A 13505-nucleotide genomic window follows, 5' to 3' on the forward strand; every position below is an offset into this window, starting at 1 on the left:
GGGGGGGGGGGGACAGCCGCAGTGTCAGGGATATGTAAGCAGGGGGGGGGGGGACAGCCGTAGTGTCAGAGGAGATGTGTAAGCAGGGGAGGATAGAGCTACAATGCCAGAGATGTTTAGTCAGGGGAGGGGGCTGATGCAGTGTCAGAGAGGGCAATTATTATTATTATTATTATTTAGTATTTATATAGCGCCGACATATTACGCAGCGCTGTACAGTGTATATATATATATATATATATATCTTGTCACTAACTGTCCCTCAAAGGAGCTCACAATCTAATCCCTACCATTGCCATATGTCTATATTATGTAGTGTAAGTACTGTAGTCTAGGGCCAATTTTTTTTTTTTTTTTTTAGGGGGAGCCAATTAACTTATCCGTATGTTTTTGGAATGTGGGAGGAAACCGGAGTGCCCGGAGGAAACCCACGCAGACACGGAGAGAACAAACAAACTCTTTGCAGATAGTGCCCTGGCTGGGATTCGAACCAGGGACCCAGCGCTGCAAGGCGAGAGAGCTAACCACTACGCCACCGTGCAATCTTCAATTCCCCCCCCCCCCCCCCTTCCTCCATGTTGCTTGCGAATTTTCTCCAGAGTCATTTTCGCATCGAAAATGCTATTCTTGATTTTGAGAAAATGTTTGCAAAAAAAAAAAGCTTGTATTTTGGCGTTTTTTGAAAAAACTTGAAAAATTGAATTTTTGCAGCAAAAAGTGCAAAATCCGCACAAAATTATATTTTTACGTCAAAAGTTTTTACTGCGAAAGAATCATATATGTACTGCAAAAAGAGCAAAAAACGCAGAAAATAACAAAACTTATTTTCGATGGCATTTTTGCTCGAAAATCTAATTAGTTTCGCAAAAATTAATGTGAAAAGATTATTGCCATTTTTGAGCATCAGTGTAAAACACGCCCCCGTTAGCTCACATAACAAGTGTATAACTGCACAATATTCTACATGCATTTTGGAAAATATAAACAATCCATCTTCACAAAAATGGAAATCGCAGAATTTTTCCATTTCTAAGCTTGCGACGGTGTCACAGCTGCTCCAAATGTATAACTTGTACTTTAAAACTCATACATTTAAATGTGTTCCTGGCCAGAGCCTGCACTTACCGGCCTCTCCTGCTATTAGCAATATCTACAGGAGGGTTTTCAGACAAGTGAGAAGGAATTATCTCCAAATCTACACAGGTGGAACGAGCGAAGGGCAGATCGCAGCGCTGACTCGTAAAATCCCGGGTTAAGCAGGAACAGACTCACAATGTACTGCAGGGATTTCTCTAGACTTCCCCGTCTCATAAAACTGTCATATGTATAACAATGAAATGTGCAAAAATCAAGTAAAAAATGGCACAGATAACCTATGGAATTATTGAATGGAATACTTATTCTGTGTTATGTATCGATCTACCATATATTCTCGAATATAAGTCGACTCTGTGTATAAGTCGACCCCAATATTTGACCCTCATAAGGAGGATTTTTTAAATTACTTAAGTCTATGTGTAAGCTAGCCAGGTAGGTGCCTCCAGTATAGGTAGACAGTATAGTTGCCCCCTTTAGGTAGGTAGCCATTATAGTTGCCCCCGTATAGGTAGGTAGCCAGTATAGTTACCCCTGGTATAGGTAGGTAGCCAGTATAATTGCCCCCAGTATAGGTAGGTAACCAGTATAGTTACCCCCAGTATAGGTAGGTAGCCAGTATAATTGCCCCCAGTATAGGTAGGTAGCCAGTATAGTTGCCCCAGTATAGGTAGGTAGCCAGTATAGTTGCCCCAGTATAGGTAGGTTGCCATTATAGTTGCCCCAGTATAGGTAGGTAGCCAGTATAGTTGCCCCCAGTATAGGTAGGTAGCCAGTATAGTTGCCCCAGTATAGGTAGGTTGCCATTATAGTTGCCCCAATATAGGTAGGTAGCCAGTATAGTTGCCCCAGTATAGGAAAGGTTGCCATTATAGTTGCCACCAATATAGGTAGGTAGCCAGTATAGTTGCGTAGCCAGTATAGTTGCCCCCAGTATAGGTAGGTAGCCATTATAGTTGCCCCCAGTATAGGTAGGTTGCCATTATAGTTGTCCCCAGTATAGGTAGGTAGCCAGTATAGTTGCCCCAGTATAGGTAGGTAGCCAGTATAGTTGCCCCCAGTATAGGTAGGTAGCCATTATAGTTGCCCCCAGTATAGGTAGGTTGCCATTATAGTTGTCCACAGTATAGGTAGGTAGCCAGTATAGTTGCCCCAGTATAGGATTTGTAGCCAGTATAGTTGCCCCCAGTATAGGTAGGTAGCCATTATAGTTGCCTCCAGTATAGGTAGGTTGCCATTATAGTTGTCCCCAGTATAGGTAGGTAGCCAGTATAGTTGCCCCAGTATAGGTAGGTAGCCAGTATAGTTGTCCCCAGTATAGGTAGGTAGCCATTATAGTTGCCCCCAGTATAGGTAGGTTGCCATTATAGTTGTCCCCAGTATAGGTAGGTAGCCAGTATAGTTGCCCCCAGTATAGGCTGCAGCGGTGGGGAGAGCGGGCATAGAGATGAACAACTCACCTTCCAGGATCCCCGCAGCTTCCATCTTCTTCCTTTCCCCGGCCTCGCGTTGATTCCAGCGCCCCCTGTGATGACATGCGGTTACATCATTGCCACTGCAGTCACTACCATCCACAACTGGGCGCAGTGTCCTCTCTTCTCCACTTGCGCTGTAGCTTCCGCTCCCGAAGTCATGTGACATCTGGAGCCGGTGCTAGCAGAGGCGGGACAAGGTCCTCCAGCCCCCAAGGCTGAGACACCAAAGTGCGCCCCCCCCCCCCCCATCCCTCCCACCCCACCCGTCACACACTGATTGCTATTAGACTAAGAGGCCCACCCCCATCCCTCCCACCCCAGCCGTCACACACTGATTGCTATTACACTAAGAGGCCCCTCCCTCCCACCCCAGCCGTCACACACTGATTGCTATTACACTAAGAGGCCCCTCCTCCATCCCTCCCACCCCAGCCATCACACACTGATTGCTATTACACTAAGAGGCCCCTCCTCCATCCCTCCCACCCCAGCCGTCACACACTGATTGCTATTACACTAAGAGGCCCCTCCCCATCCCTCCCACCCCAGCTTTCACACACTGATTGCTATTACACTAAGAGGCCCACCCCCATCCCTCCCACCCCAGCCGTCACACACTGATTGCTATTACACTAAGAGGCCCCTCCCTCCCACCCCAGCCGTCACACACTGATTGCTATTACACTAAGAGGCCCCTCCATCCCTCCCACCCCAGCCGTCACACATTGATTGCTATTAGACTAAGAGGCCCACCCCCATCCCTCCCACCCCAGCCGTCACACACTGATTGCTATTACACCAAGAGGCCCCTCCCCATCCCTCCCACCCGTCACACACTGATTGCTATTACACTAAGAGGCCCCTCCCTCCCACCCCAGCCGTCACACATTGATTGCTATTAGACTAAGAGGCTCCCCAGGGCCCCCAACACCTCAATCTCTAGTTATCTGGCTTGCAGTCACTGCCATGTATCCCCTTTTCTTATCTCTCTCTCTCTGCTTCAAACACAATAGGGGACTGATAGCTGAGTGAGCTGTGATGATGTTAACCCTACGTCTGCTTTGTTGAAAGCAGGAATTAGACACACTGCAGATTTATTGCAGTATTTCTATCAACTGTAACAAAGGAATGTTTTCTTTTAAAGGTTATTGTGCTGTTGCTTATGTTTTAGAGCAGAGAGGAAGTTTTGAGTTGAGGTCCACTTTAATGACCACCTAAAGTCAAAAATAAAAGTTGGCGCAAGGTAGCAGCTTAAAAAAGGGCAGATGGTCCAACTCCAGTCCCCAGGGGAAGAAGGGGAAGGAAGAACTTAAGATTCAGGACTAAATATCACCCCTGGCATATAAAGTAGGAAACTAAAGAAAAAATAACATTGGGGTCAGACATGGGGCAGGAGGCATCAGGCATCACATTTGCACAGGTTTATATATGCCACAGGATTAGAACACTTCTCCATGTTAAAGGACCATTGACCTGAGAGGTATATGGAGGAGGCAGGTGCGTAACAATAAACCCTGCAACGGATGCAGCCGCAGGGGGGCCCAGAAGCCACAGGGGGCCCCATGGGGGGAGAAGTTTCTTTTCCCTGTCCTAAGAGACTGACAACTAAGGGGACGGAGAGAAAATCCCCTGGGAGGAAGCCATATGTATTTATTTTTAAACAATACCAGTTGCCTGGCAGCCATGCTGATCTGTTTGGCTGCAGTAGTGTCTACATCACACACCTGAAACAAGCATGCAGCTAATCCAGTCACACTTCAATCAGAGCATCTGATCTGTTGCATGCTTGTTCAGGGTCTATGGCTAAAAGTATTAGAGGCAGATCATAAGCAGGACAACCAAGCAATGTGTATTGTTTAAAAGGAAATAAATATGGCCGCCTCCATATCCCTCTCAGGTCAGTTGTCCTTTAAACCTCACAATTTCCGTCTCTTTTGCCGTTTGTTGTTGAAGTGCGTGGCATCACCTAGAATGAAAGATCTCTCTGAGACCTCCATAAAGGTTATAGATGCTTAGGAGTCTGGGAAGGGACCTAAACAGATTGCCAAACACCGGAACATCAATCATTCCAATGTCTGGAAGATCACCTACAAATGGAAAAGATTTCACACACCTGGCAGCGGGCCCAGAGCGGGCCGTCCCAGCGAGCTCGTCTCGAGAGAAGGATGCAAGATGCTGAATGAAACCCATCATTTTATCACATGGCCTACGGGACAGGCTCGCCACCACCGAGGTCAATGTGTACCAGTCTGCTGTGAGAAAGATGTGGTACAAATTAGATTTACATAGGAAGAGCGCCAGAGGGAAAACATTGATTCCAGTCCAGAAGACATATGAACCAGAGACAAGTTCAGGGTTGCTGCCAACCCCAAGATCAGTGGCACATGCCCCGAGTCAATTCTGAGGTAGAGATGGCCCGGACCTCCGATTTTCTGTTTGTGAACCGCGAACGTGAACTTGCGAAAAAATAGACTTCAATGGGCAGGCGAACTTGAAAAACTACAAACACTGTTTCTGGCCACGAAAGTGATGGAAAAGATGTTTCAAGGGGTATAACACCTGGAGGGGGCATGGTGGAGTGGGATGCATGCCCAAAGTCCCGGGGAAAATTACGGATTTGACGCACAGCAAGGTTATAATCCCTAAAAGGCAGAAATCACATTGCATTCCTAACTTGGAGGCCTACAGTGCTTTAAAACATCTTGCGTGTGTATACATGGATCAGATAGTGTAAGTAGTTTACTGCTCCACACTGACACACCAAACTCACTGTGTAACACACTGCAAACAGGTGTTTGTGTAGTGACGCCCGTGCTGGACTGGTGCGCACCATGGGGAGAGTGCAGGTGATGGCAGCTTTCCAGCCCATATGGTCGGGCTGAGGTAGCTCAATGACAGAACAACAGTGACTGTCCAGCTGATCGAATTTGGTCTGTCCACAATGAAGCAGCAACCTTATTTTCTTGGGTGTGCCCCCCAACACACTACTATAGGTCATTGTTTCATTGTGATACTCAAGCCCCTTCACCGCGGCAAGGTAACGATCACGAAGGGAAATTGACACATGTACATGCCTTTTGTTTTGTTTTTGCTGCCGCAGTGCAGCCAGAAAAATTAGGCAGGCATGTACACATACCAGAAAAATTATTAGTCTTTTTGTTAGCGGCCTTAAAAATTTAGGAATCCACCTGGAGTCCTGGACCCTGTTGATGGTGGTGGAGAACGCAGTCAAGCGGCCTGCAGGCAGAGATGCTGTGTCGAAAACGACTTAGTCTTGTTACAGGCAGCAGCGGCAGGCAGGCAGGCAGAGATGTTGTGTGGGGACTGACTTAGTCTTCAGGCAGGCAGTCACACGGCCTGCAGGCAGAGATGATGTGTGTGGGGACTGACTTAGTCTTCAGGCAGGCAGTAGCCCTCCGGGATCCATGCCTCATTCATTTTGATAAAGGTGAGGTACTCAACACTTGATAATGGTAGAGCCTACTTCCCCTTACCCCCCAGAGACCCCACATTCCCCCTTGACTTAAAACTCCAAAAATAATAGACACGGACTACCTGGCATTGGATTAATTTAAGGCCATAGCAGCCCCTTCTTTATTCAGCCAATTAACAATGTTCCAAACCAAATAGAAACCACAACATAACTAAAACGATCTCCATCAAGAACTGGGGTAAAAGGGTCCGGAGGCACCGAAACTCGTACTCCAAAAACACCCGTGTGACATGCAGCCTTGTACCGGCCCCCAGCCGCGTAGCTCGGCTCGGGGACAGCTGCATGCCCCAAAGTCGTCTCTCTCTTGCTTTCCTTCTTCAAAACCAGCGGATTCGTCCCATGACAAATCTCCTTCCCAAGGCACTAACCTCCGGAGCCCCTTTTTACCCCTCCGGCTGCAATGACAAACAAGAGCAAAACACACACAACAAAAAACATAAAGGGAGGGAGGGAGGGAGCTTCTTCCATTGCTGCTCAAACCGGAAGTGCCCGCCCCGCTACTTCCGCCGCCTTGCCCGGGAAAGACTGACACTCCCCTCACCACCAACACCCGCCCCCTCCTTCTCTCTGTGCTGCCTCCTAGCCTGCACCGCCCCCAACCCACGCTAACCCCTACACTGCCGGGGAGACGGCTACCCCATCATGCCCGGGCCCTCCGCATTCCGCTGCGCTACAGCTACGGACCCTCTCTTGATAATGGTAGAGCCTACTTCCCCTTACCCCCCAGAGACCCCACATTCCCCCTTGACTTAAAACTCCAAAAATAATAGACACGGACTACCTGGCATTGGATTAATTTAAGGCCATAGCAGCCCCTTCTTTATTCAGCCAATTAACAATGTTCCAAACCAAATAGAAACCACAACATAACTAAAACGATCTCCACTAACCTCCGGAGCCCCTTTTTACCCCTCCACCACGACAAGGGCGTGACCCCTTATGCCCTTGAGGCCCCCAACCTCAGAGCTCGCTGAATCCCATCCTCGATGCCTAGGGCCCATAAGTCCATCCCAATGTCATTAAGATGCACCCCGTCTCTCTTTAGGAACAGTTCAATCTCCTCCTCCAACTCGAAATGCCGTATGGCCAACCCTCCATTCCTTATGAAGAACCTCGCAACCTCTTTGTTTAGCTTAATTCTAGCTTTGTTAATTTTCAGGACAGAATTGGCCAACCTCCAGTAACCCCGGGCCACAATGTCTGACCACACCACAATGGTCTCTGGGAACAGGGACCGGATCCTCAAGAAGTCAAACTTGACCTCCTTGATGACCACCCTGGTGGACCTAGCGGCCAGATCGTTCCCCCCTACATGCAACACCAGGATATCGGGGGGCCTATCTATACGTGCTAAAGTATGTAGCTCCGGCAGAAGGCTGGGCCACACCATCCCAGGGAAACCTATCCACCGGATACGTACCTGATCCCTGGGAAAGCCGAGCTGCCGGCCCTCAGGCCTAACATCGGCCCTTCTCGCCCCCCTGCTGACGTAGGAGTGCCCTACGATCCAGACCACAACCTGCGGACCTGCAACAAAAGAACAAAAACTGACAGCATTTTTTTGCCCGGATCCCCCAAGACAAACCCCCCCCCCCCCTTTACACTAAATGGGGTCTGACATATGTCCTGTACCGAGCTGACTCCCAACGCCCTATCTGCTTTATGACCCCCTCGCTCAATCCCCACCGTGACGCCTCAGTGGCCGCCCCAATGCGAAAAGAGTGGGAGGCAAACTCCAGGAAAGGGAGGCCGAGATGAGCCAAGCATTTTCTAAATATCGTGACAAACTGAAAACGGGACAAAGCTGTGCCATCCGAATGGACCAGAAACACTAGCGATTGAGCAGGGCGAACTGTCATCAAGCTCTGTACGTTTAAAAGAGGGCATAACGGTCCACCGATCTGGAAAAGTGTGATGGGCCGGCCCTTTCCCCGTTGGTCGGTCTTTGAGCGCGGTAAATAAATGACCACCGAATCCGCGAGGACGGTAACATGTTCCGCGAGGATGCCTCCCACTCCTGACTTATTCCTACTCACTAATTCCCCGATTCTAAATGCCCCAAAAAAGGCTAGCACAAATGCGGTCTGAAAAAGTCCGCACTCATAGCTTGAAGAACACAAGCCTGGCAGCGCCTCTGCCAGCCTACCCAACAATTCAAACGTCACCGGGCGTCTTGCTTCCCTGCGAATGGCTCCCACCCGGTACCCCTTTACCGCCTGTCTTACCCGAAAATCTTTAGTCACGTCCGAGAACCCCCTAACTTTAAACCAAAAAGCCAGAGCTGCTAACTTTTTGAGCACTGCCGACACCGAAATGCCTTCCACGAAATTAGTACCCAGGAAATATAGTAGCAAACACAGCCGCTGCTCGTCTGAAGCACAACCGCCCACTTGTATCAGCAAAGCATCCCACGCGTTCCATACCAACGTGTACGCTGCTGCCGACGACTCGGACAAGGATCTCCCAATCATGAAGGATACCGCTCGAAAGGAATCCTCCACGCCGTGGACGGGCAAGGAACCCCACGTTCTTCCGCCGTGGGAACCGCCGCCCGGAATCTGTCCCACTGAAATCGAGAAAGTGCATCAGCGACCACGTTATCAACCCCTGGCAGATGTACCGCAAACAAATAAATATTAAAACGTAAACAGTCCAAGACCAATTGCCGCATCAGACTTATCACCGGGGGAGAGGATGCCGAACACCTGTTGATCGCCAAAACCACCCCCATGTTGTCGCAGTTGATCTTGACTTGCCTATTGGCCAGCTGCTGTCCCCAAATCCGAACCGCCACCACTATGGGAAAAAGCTCCAATAACACCAGATTGGAAGTATAACCCGCCTCTACCCAGGACCTGTCCCAAGGAACCGCACACCATCGACCCGCGAAAAAAGCACCAAAACCATGGGCGCCCGACGCATCCGTGAAAAGCTCTAAGTCCGAGTTACTCACCGTTTCCTGCATCCACAGGGACTTACAATTGAAGTCTGACAAGAAAATCAACCACACCTGCAGGTCCGACTTGAGATCCGCCGTTAACCGAATCCGGTGGTGTGGCGCCGCTATCCCAGCAGTAGCCATAGCCAGGCGCCTGCAGAAGATCCGCCCCATGGGCATTATTCTGCAGGCAAAATTCAACTTACCTAGCATAGACTGCATCTCCCGCAAAGTTATTTTCTTGCTATGAATCGCGGCCAAAATGGTCTCCCTTAAGTTCTCCACCTTGTCGGTCGGCAAACTGCATTCCATAGCAACAGTGTCTATGGTGATGCCTAAGAATTTTAGCGACGTGACCGGGCCCTCCGTCTTATCTTCCGCGAGTGGGACCCCGAAGCGTTCGCAGACGCGCCGCATGGTAGCCAGCGCATAGGCACAATCAGGGGAACCCGCTGCTCCCATAAACAAAAAATCGTCGAGATAATGTATAATTGATGGTACGCTCGACATGTCCTTTACGACCCACTCCAAAAACGTGCTAAACCGCTCAAAATACGCGCAGGAAATTGAGCACCCCATGGGTAGGCACCGGTCTACGAAATACTCACCTTTCCAAAAACAACCTAACAAACGAAAACTGGAAGGATGAACGGGAAGCAGCCGAAAAGCCGATTCAATATCGGTTTTTGCCAACCACGACCCTTGACCCAAGCGCCTGACCCAGCATAGAGCCGCGTCGAATGAAGTATACACCACTGACGTATCATCGCCTAGCAAACCATCGTTAACCGACGAACCACGAGGAAACGACAAATGATGTATTAACCGAAAAGACCCCAGTTCTTTTTTGGGAACCACACCCAACGGGGACACAATTAAATCAGCTAAGGGCCGAGAAGTGAACGGACCAGCCAAACGACCCGCCGCCACTTCCTTCGCAATCTTCGTATCCACGACCTCTGGGAACTCATAGGCAGACTTCAAGTTCCGAAAGGGGGGCTCCGACCGCAACAAACAACTACTTTTGATCCGGAAACCCTCCTCAAAGCCCGCCCTCAAGAATTCGGCCACCTCCCGCTCAGGATACCTGTTTAGAAAGCGCGCCATCTCTACCCCCTTCACCGGTGTCGTCCCTCTTACGTGCAGAATCCCCAGACCTTGCCCTTCGCTGCTTGTAGCACCTGGCAGCCGCATGTGAGCCTCCGCAATTGGAGCACTCGTGCTTAAAGCGGCAGGACTGACCGAAACGACAGGATCCGTCGTTGTACTGCCAGCAGATGCCCTTTCCTCGGTTAGCCGGCTGGCCAGTAGTGGCCGACCCGCCGGCAACCGCGGGAAAGGACTGAGTGGTTCTGGCCGGGATCATCAGCCGCATCCACAAGGTAATATCCTTGTGATCCCAGCGGATCACAGGCCTTACCGCCTTCTCCTGCCTGAACTGCTCGTCGTACCGCAGCCAAGCGTTCCCACCGTACGACCGATGAGCCTCCCCGATCGAGTCCATATAACCAAACAACGCCGAGCAATGCTCGGGCTGTTTTTCCCCAATCACGCTAGCCATGATTGAAAAAGCCTGAAACCAGTTCTGAAATGTGCGGGGAATCAGTCTATAACGCCGCTCCTCCTCCCTCTTCTTCTCATCCGGCTTACCCTTATCTAAATTGAACTTTTCCAGCTGAAGGAGCGAAAATATCTCGATATATTCGCCCTTCCAGATGCGTTCCTTCACTTCTTGCTTCAGATGGGAACCAAGAAGGCCATTAAAACAAATGTAAAGCTCCGCGTGCGATGCATCTGCTAAACGCACCTGGCCCCCCCCACTAGACAAAGTAGAATCACACCCCGTCCCCTCCGTCTGCACCGCCACCTCCGACTGCACACTATCCAATCCCGGCATAACAGGCTGCGCCACCTGAACCACCCCTTGTGTGCCTGCACCTGCTGCCAGGGGTAAGGGGGCCCCCAAGGGTACTAACCCCGCATGTGACGCCACTACTGGGGGTGCGGGCGCCCAAGCTCCCACCGGTGACAAAGGTGACCCGATTGGCGGCACTACTAGTGCCGTGGAAGGTGAAGGCTGCGTCTGCCCTGGCTGCGACCCTGGCGCTACTGACACGCCCCCAGCCCCCCCCTGATGACCCCCACAAATCCCCAACAATAACGTGGCTAAGGCATTTACTGCGGCTAAATTGGTCTCACCTGGCTGCCCCGGACGCAAGTCCCTGCCAGCCGTCATGCCGGATCCACCCGCTGTGCCGTCATCGTCCTCTGCTACGGAATCGACCTCGGAAGCAGAGCCGTCCCCATGTGCAAGGCTCCTGCTGTGCTGCTCTTGCCGCGTCTGCTGCTGCTGCAAACCGCTGTCTTGCCTGCGTTTCTTCTTGGCGGACCCCTTCGACTTGCCCTTGGCTGCGGAGCTCTGAGTATGGTGGGCTGCCGCCGCGGAAGGAGGGGCGGCACCCGTGTGGTGGCCATCCTTGTGCTGGGCCCGCTTAGTCTGCCGCGCCGCGCGGGGACTAATGGCCGCATCCCCTCTTGCTGCCTGCTGGTGGGAGGAACTGGCCGCGCTGGATGGCCCTGCTCCGGACGAATCCCGGTGTTGGCTGGGATTCCTCCCGCCGGACCCCCGGGTTTTCTGAGTGCGCTTTGCTGGGGGGGGCGGAGGGTCCCTAATGGGGCTCCCTGAGCGACGCCGCGCTCCTGCATGGGGGTCTGGGCTTAGCCTCTCCGGAGGCCTGGACTGTCTCCTCACCTCTCCTCTCGGCTCACCTGCTTCTGCTGGGGGAGCGCTGGGCTCTGCCGCCGCCACCGGCGCGCTGTCTGCCGCAGCCTCCGCTGAGGTGCCTGCTCCCATGGCCGCCAGTTGGACCGTGACCCATGAGGGGCCCCTCGTTCCTGCCTCTGCCCGCATCCGGGCAACCAGTAGCTCCAGTCCCTCCATGTCTGCGGGAGCAGCGGGCGTCCGGCAAGCAGCTTCTTCCATTGCTGCTCAAACCGGAAGTGCCCGCCCCGCTACTTCCGCCGCCTTGCCCGGGAAAGACTGACACTCCCCTCACCACCAACACCCGCCCCCTCCTTCTCTCTGTGCTGCCTCCTAGCCTGCACCGCCCCCAACCCACGCTAACCCCTACACTGCCGGGGAGACGGCTACCCCATCATGCCCGGGCCCTCCGCATTCCGCTGCGCTACAGCTACGGACCCTCTCTTTTTTGACCTAGGCGACTTCTCTTCTCACTGACAATGCCTCCAGCTGTGCTGAAGGTCCTTTCTGACAGGACGCTTGAGGCAGGGAAACCCAGAAGTTGGATGGCAAATTTGTGACAGCTCTGGCCACAGGTTAAGCCTGCGCACCTAATAGTCCAGGGGTTCATCACTGCTCAGACTGTCAACTTTCTCTACCATTGTTAAAGCTTACATCTATTTTTTTCAAATTACATTTTCTGCTATCTGTACAGTTCCTTCAACGAGAATCTGTTATGGAGGTTAAGTCTGCCATTCATTCAACTGTGTGATAAACTTTCCATGGTACTTTCTCAGTACCATGGTAACCACGAGTAACGGGCCGGGAATCAGGGTTCAATTCCGGTCCAGAGTGGGAGAATAGAAACGACTACCACCACACATCCAAGGAAGGCAATGGGCATGGCACGCAAGTCCCGACACAGGGAGGTAGTGACGAAAAATAACAATACAGGAGGACTCTTTCCAGGCCCTGCTGTATAATGATGAGACAAAGTATAGTAGAGCAGCAAAGGAGCACCCAATGCTGTGGCGTGCTCGACCCCTACCCCAGCACTTTGAAGGGTACACTCCAGATGTCCACACAAATGGGTCAGCACCACCGCAAGTAAATTCATGCTCTTTTAATAGAATGGCAGCAATTACAGACTGCTGTTTCGGGCAGACAGGACCTTTCTAAAATAGCATATAGCCGTAATGATGAAACAAATACACTTGAAATCCTTTAATGAGAATCTGTTATGTAAGGCAAGTCTGCCATCCATTCAAGTGAAAAGTATGCACTGACTGCTGGTGGTATAATACAATGTGCAGTCACACAGGTGCACTGTGCTGGTATAATACAATGTTCAGTCACACGTGTTCAGTGAGAGGTATGCAGTGACAGCTAGTGGTATAATACAATGTGCAGTCACACAGATGCAGTGAAAGGTATGCAGTAACTGCTGGTGGTATAATACAAAGTGCAGTCACACAGGTGCAGTGAAAAGCTATGCAATGACTGCTGGTTGTATAATACAATGTCCAGTCACACAGGTGCACTGAAAGGTATGCAGTGACTGGTGGTGGTATAATAAAATGTGCAGTCACACAGATGCAGTGAAAGGTACTGACTGCTGGTATAATACAATGTTTAGCCACACAGATGCCGTGAGGTATACACTGACTGCTGCTATAATTCAATGTGCAGTCACACAGATGCAGTGAAAGGTATGCAGTGGCTGTTATATAAAACAGTGTGCAGTCACACAGATTCAGTGAAAGG

Source organism: Hyperolius riggenbachi, chromosome 10, assembly GCF_040937935.1.
Source record: "Hyperolius riggenbachi isolate aHypRig1 chromosome 10, aHypRig1.pri, whole genome shotgun sequence".
NCBI classification, from domain to species: Eukaryota; Metazoa; Chordata; class Amphibia; order Anura; family Hyperoliidae; genus Hyperolius; species Hyperolius riggenbachi.